The following is a 7,106-nucleotide window of genomic DNA, read 5'->3' as shown; positions in this document are numbered from 1 at the left end:
ATATAAACACAGATATAAATAAAATAATTAAATATCTATAATCAGATTTTCTATTATATTACACAACTGTTCTGAATGTTTAATATAATAAAAACAAAAAACACAATACAGAAACGATCGCAATTCAGAAGTTTGATAAAAAATACAATCCTTTCTTAATACTTAAAACAAAATTTAATCAGCTATATTAGGCAGAATCTTTGTTAGTTTATCAGGTAACAAATTCTTAAGCAATTTTTCATTAAAAAAAAATTTAATACATTGATGTGTTTTTGATATTGGATGATATGGTATAAACTTATTTATTTTACGACACAAAAATTAATTTTATTATCAATATGAAATGAATTTATGTGACAATGCTTTATGATTAATACTTAATTTTTTTTAAAAGAAATATGTGTATAATAAAATTTAACAAAACAGTAGAATTAATTTGATAAAATATTTTAATATTAATAAAATAATATTTAAAATAAAAAATAATTTAATTTATATAATATTTAAAAAAAAGCAAGAAATTATCACCATTAAGTACATATAAATTTATAATTTAAGAAAAACAAGCAAAATAAAACCTGGAAATTAACATTAAATTAAAAAAAATAAACGCAAGATGAGAAAAAATTAAATTAAAAATATGCTACTGGTACTAAAAATAATTAATTAAACAATCTGTAGGAACGTTATTGTCTGTGTGAGTAAGTGCAGTCTTATATTTTAAATGTTTATAATTAATTAATAATAAAATAAACTTAAAGGAAAAATAATAATACAGTATTAATAATCTAACATATTAAAGTAAGGCCTTCATCAATCTGAATAATTAATAATTAGCTTATTTTTATATTTAACATTAATAATTAATTACATAAAACATTTATTTTAAGTAATTAACTAATCATTTTATAATAATCAATCAATTACAAAAATGATTGTATCAATTAATGAACTAACAATTAATTTACATCATCATGTAAGTATAATTATTTATATACATACAATACATATATCTTATTTCCATTCAATTTATATTCAGTAAACACATCAAATTAAACAAGTATTTTTAAGTTTAAATACATCTTATACAGAAGAAATTACACCTTTTACACTAATGTGAACATTATGCACTATTTGTTTAACTAACCTTTTTTTTGTTTACTTTTTTATTATGTTTTATTATTTTTTTAATTTTTCTTTAAAGTTTTAACTATGATATAATAATACTATATTTAGTAGGCATGTTATTAACATTAAGCAATAATTTTTTCAAAATTAATTTTTTTTAATATAAAAACAATAATTTTATTAACACTTATTGTAAATAATTTTATATGCATACTTGTGAAGTATATGAAATTTAAAAATGTTAATATGAAAATAACTAAGACAGATTAGATTAGGTTCATATAATCACAAGTATTATATTAAATGTTTAAACAGAAAAATTACATATTATTGATTTATCAGACAGTTAATACTTTAATTAAAATATTTATGAGTAGTTTTACTCTCATTACTTGTTGGTATACATGTATAATTTATTAGTATTATTCTTTAAAATTCTATTACAATATTAATACTGCATTATTCCTGTTATAATAATCATTATATTTTTTAACTGAGGTAACACAGTAAGTTAGCTTAAATAGATATATCCCACGTTACCAAAAAATGAAAGAAAGCTGAATAATCTTTCACGTATGGAGTGATAAGAGTGGATAGAAATGAGAAAGGATTAGAATAATATACACTGTACTACCAACTAGAAAGAAACAGAAATATAAAATAATAAAGTTAGGCGGAATCAGTTTGAGAATATTATGACTTCTTTTAAATATCCTGTTATAATTATTTTTCTAATGAAATACAATGTAAAACGAATAAACAGAATGAGTGGCACTTATCAGTAAAGCATTTTTAGAATTTACTAGAAGATGGAATGGTAAAAAAAATTAAATGAAAATCTTAGTGAAAGAAGGATAGATAGAAGAGTAAGGTAAGATATCTTGGAAAATTATTTATGATGGATCCATCATAAAGTAACTTACTACTTCCTTTTGTAGTCTTCTTACCAGATTGGTAAGAAAAAACCAATAATTTTTAGATATTACTTTTTAAGACTAACTTTTAATTTTGATCCCCTTAATTCACTATATTGCAGAAATAAGTTGATGGAAGATTAATAACTACTGAAAAAAAAGAATTAATAAAGAACATACTTTTCAATCCCAGACATCATTTCTTCTTTATTACTGCATCAGAATAAAAATGTCATTTAAAACGGTTCTTTCAAAATTAAATTTTTTTTTGATTTTCACAGATCGTAAGTTGAATCCTTCATACATAACCTTTTACCAACACTCACTATTTTTTTTACTCTCATTACAAGTAAATGTAATAAATAGTACACAAAATATACAATTCTTAATATTTATTTTTATTATGTATACCAAAATACATGTTTTCAAAGGATTAAGAAATCATAATTAATCTAAAAATAAATAAAGAGAAACCTGAACACTTTTTAAAAGGTTTTATGCAACTAAATTATTCTATTTTGTTAATAATTTAGGGTAAAAGCATACAAAATTATATTATCGATGTTACCACAAAAGTATGGTAATTACAACATGAATGGAAATAATGGATGACTTTATTTCTACAAGGGGAAGGATAATGAAAAAACAAATTATATCAGAACAAAATGTTCATCAATGAAAACTTTTACTTTTTAGGTAAAAAAATGTAAATAATCTTTTAATATGCGAAGGAAAAGATTATTTAATTTGTTAAGAAGAATTTGGAATGTTTTCTAAAAATAATAACATTTATTAATTTTCACTTTTATTTTTTTAAATATCTTCAATCATCCTTTAACAAAACAGTGACCTAATACTACTGTCTGATAAAACTACAATAATTAAAGGGCATATAAATTTCACTTATTACTTATACTCTATAATGTAAATGAAATGGCATTTGTGTGTGTATACATGTTTTTTTTAATGACCAGTTTATAAAGAATTAATAAAGCAACTAACAACTAATAAAAAAAGTTTTTTTTAATTTGTTAACAGTTAATATTAATTTTATGCAGTTAACACTATTTAGAAAAAAAGATACTATGCAATTCAGTAATAATAAAAGTTAATAATACTAATATTAAAGACAATATTCAGTTAATTATACATTTTAATCTGATTAGGTTGAAGGATTAAAAAAATTATGAATATTAATTATTGAAAAAAGAAACAAACTTCAATAAAATTAGAAATTTTTTTAATAAAAATTTGAATCTAATAAATTTTAAAATTAAATTAAATTAAAATAGAAGTAATATTACATTTAGACATAAATTTTCATATAAAATTTTATAGATTTAATCTACTAATAAAAATCTACAAAAATTCAGAGAAATTGAAAAAAAACTTTTATGCATCAACACTATAAATATTGTAAAAAAACTCAAAAAACTTAAAATAATTAAAAATAAAAATTCTGTTATAAAAAAAATAACAATAGTTAAAAATTTTATTACGCTAAGTATTTTCAAAATATTAATAATTCATGTAATATTTATCAGTATTTCAGTAAAATATTTATAATATATACATACGCGTACACAGAAGGTATAGCTAAATAAGCATGAATTTAATTTAATACATAACAATAGTAGAAACATAGCAGTGTTTTTCAATTATTTTTTTTTTTTATTTACTAACATAAATTATCGGGATATAATATTAAAATAAAGTGGGCATTTTCATTATACTCTGCTAACTAGTAACCTTTCTGCCACAAAGGCCACAGAATAACAATGAAATGTTACACATAATCTATTATACAACAATATAACTTATGAGTTTCTTTCATATCTGCATGTTAATCACATTATTAAATGTGTTTTTCTAAATTACAACCAAGCAGAAGACCTCCTAATAAATAAATAAAAAAAAATTATAAATTTTGGTCATGAATGACTGAAGTTTTTAATAGAAAAAAATTTTTACATTTGTTAAAAAAATGTTACTCAACAGTAGTTTTTTTTATTTAATGATTTTTGTGAAAGAAAGAATGAAATCTTTTGTATTAACATTGTGATAGTAAATGTAAAAACCAAAAAAGAAGAAAAATCAATTTAAAAAAAATAAATAGATTATTTACCGAGTATTTCTTGACAAAATAGAAGTTTACTAAGAAACTTTTCTCAGAAAATGATACAGGATTAGTTAACACGTATAGTACTTAAGACAGCAAATTTTTCTTTGATACTATTAAAATCTTATTCTGTTATCAGGAAACCCAATTGAACTACAAAAATTAATTAATAATAATAATAAATTATTTTGTTCTTCAGAACAAAATCTATGTTCAGATTAAAAAAAAAATGGAGAATGTAAGAATTATTAAAAAAAAATATGGTTCACTCTGAGAAAGTTATAGGAAACAAATTGTACACTGAAATTCTAATGAATGATCTAAGTTACAAAATAATTTGAGAGAAGATACAAAGTGAACTAGAGTTGTTTTATGGAGAGAAGATAAAAATGTAAATATGAAATAAATGTCAGAATAAATATGGAGATGGAAAAATCCAAAAAGAAACAATAAAATTCTTTACTATGTAAATCTACCGGAATATAATAGGATTTTAACACTGATTAAAAAACACCAAAATTTGAAGTTTCAGATTATTTTTTTGTGAAATTTATCCAATATCAGTGGTAAATGCTAAATATAAGTTTAACATATTTAAAAGTTAACTGATATTTTGGTCATTAAGAATTTGTCTTTTATATATAAAAAGTCAGAAACTTTTCCCATTTGTTGCTTTTCCTTAAATCTATTGAAAGTAAACACTTTTATGAAAGATTAATTAAGGATTTTGTTATCTTGATAAAATGGTAAATTAGACAGCTAGGATTTACTTTCAATATAATTTTAATTATCAGATTATGATGTAATTTCATTTTTTCAAATGAGAAAAAATATTCGTACACATCCTACTTACGAGATAAGCAGACAGTAATATAATACTAAAAGTTGTTTGAAATGTACAAATGTAACTTCTATCATTATATATAACCCTCCAGTTTATCTTTTAAAGAGGGTTACTAGTTAGCAGTGTTGTAACCTTTCAGTTTATTACAGACAGAAAATTCTGGAATTTGAAAACTGTATGAATTACAGAGATTAAAATTCAAAGTGTGTGAATGAAAAGTGTACTAAATATTGATTAAATGGAAAACATCATACTGAAAGGTTCAGAATCTTATCTTTATAGTCATCCGTTAAGGGTTAACAACACCCCCAACACAGTAGATTGGGGGAACTTATTTGAAAATGAGAGCATAATAAACAGAAATTTTAAATAATTAATACTGCTATGTTTGCACTTAATTAAATTTATAATGTTAATACATAATAACCTATAAAATATATATTTATAATACATTTTATTTATAAAAAAGTACAAAATGTAAAATGCATAATATTTAGTGTATTACTAAATAGATAATAAATTTGTATATTTAACATTAAAATAAGAAAAAAAGTCATATTAATTTTCATTTAATTATTTTTAGTAATTATTATAATTATTTATTTATTATTTCATTACTGAATTATATATTCCATTATGTTTCTCTATTCCACTACAAAGGCTCAGTCAGGCTTTGATCACAATGCCTTATAATAAATTTTTAAAAGTAGTAATTATAACAAAATTTAAATTAAAATGAAATTTAAGAAAAATAATTTGCTATTATTCTTGGTCCACTTTTTAAATTCAAAAAATAAAAATAAATGCAATGAAAATTTTCAAGTACAAGAAACAAAATGTAAAAGAAAAGATTAAAATACTTCTAAATGCAAATAACCATGTCAGAATATCATAGATTAATAAATACATAATTTAGAAGGAAAGTGTTAGGTTCATTAGAATTAATATAAAAAGAAATCTCCTGCAATTAAAACGATGATAATGACTAACAAACAGAATACTCTGCTAACTTATAAATATTCAAAAAATATATTCTAATAAATAATTACTTTCCAAGGATGAAAATGTTTTGTAAAAGTATCAAAGAATAATAAAATTTAAGAAAAAAAAATTGTAGGGGTCATTCAACAGAGTTAAATGTACTTCACTAAACAAAACAGTTTTTTTTATCTAAAAAAAAAGAATTTTAACTTTATATATCACTTAAAATTATTAAAAATAAATAAAATTATTTGCCACCTATTAAGGGAATATTACTCAACAAAAGAGGTAAAGAGTAGTTTTCCAAATTTACAGGTTAATGCAATGTAATGCAGTATTAATTTTTTTACATAAAATAGTAAAATATAGATCTGAGGCATGTCACTGTTATTTACTGGCCACTGTTGATACAATAGCCATATAAAATCGTTTCCCATTTAAAAAACAGAAACAAATGTAATACTTGCAGTTACAATGGAAATATAATTAATACAAAATAACCACCATTTCGGTTGACTACAAGAGCATTACATACAATGTGTGTCGTAACTAACAACGATTATAATAATCAAATTTAGAGTTGTATTAATTTTTCTTTGATCTGAATTATAAATGACTCTAATGAACCTAACATTAAATACTAGTAATGACAATTATAATTAATACTATTTTATTATGCTACCAAAATAATAACTAAGGATCATTTTATACACAAATAAAAAAATATATCTATATATAACTAGCAAAAAAAAAATTGTAATAAAATACAATACTGTGTAATAATAATATTATTATTATTGTAATAAACAGAAAAATGAAAGAAAAGAAAAGCTTCACACTTAATAATATAAGCTTCACTTATTAACACATAATTATTAATTTAAGTTTTAATTAATTAGAACAATGTTTTTTAATATACAAATACATTTAATCAGTATTATGTAGAATAGCAACAACTTTAGGCTAATAATAATTAAACAGAAATGCAAAAAAGTGGAAAAACTATATAATTAACAAAGAATTATAAAAAGCAATACTGATACTTATAAAGCCATATACCCATGTGTTTGTTTTTAATTTAACTGAATTAATAATCTATTTCTAAGAGATACAAACAGAT

This window comes from Lycorma delicatula, chromosome 10, assembly GCF_047948215.1.
Source record: "Lycorma delicatula isolate Av1 chromosome 10, ASM4794821v1, whole genome shotgun sequence".
Classification (NCBI taxonomy): domain Eukaryota; kingdom Metazoa; phylum Arthropoda; class Insecta; order Hemiptera; family Fulgoridae; genus Lycorma; species Lycorma delicatula.
The sequence above is the reverse complement of the archived record's forward strand: the minus strand, read 5'-3'. Positions refer to the sequence as shown.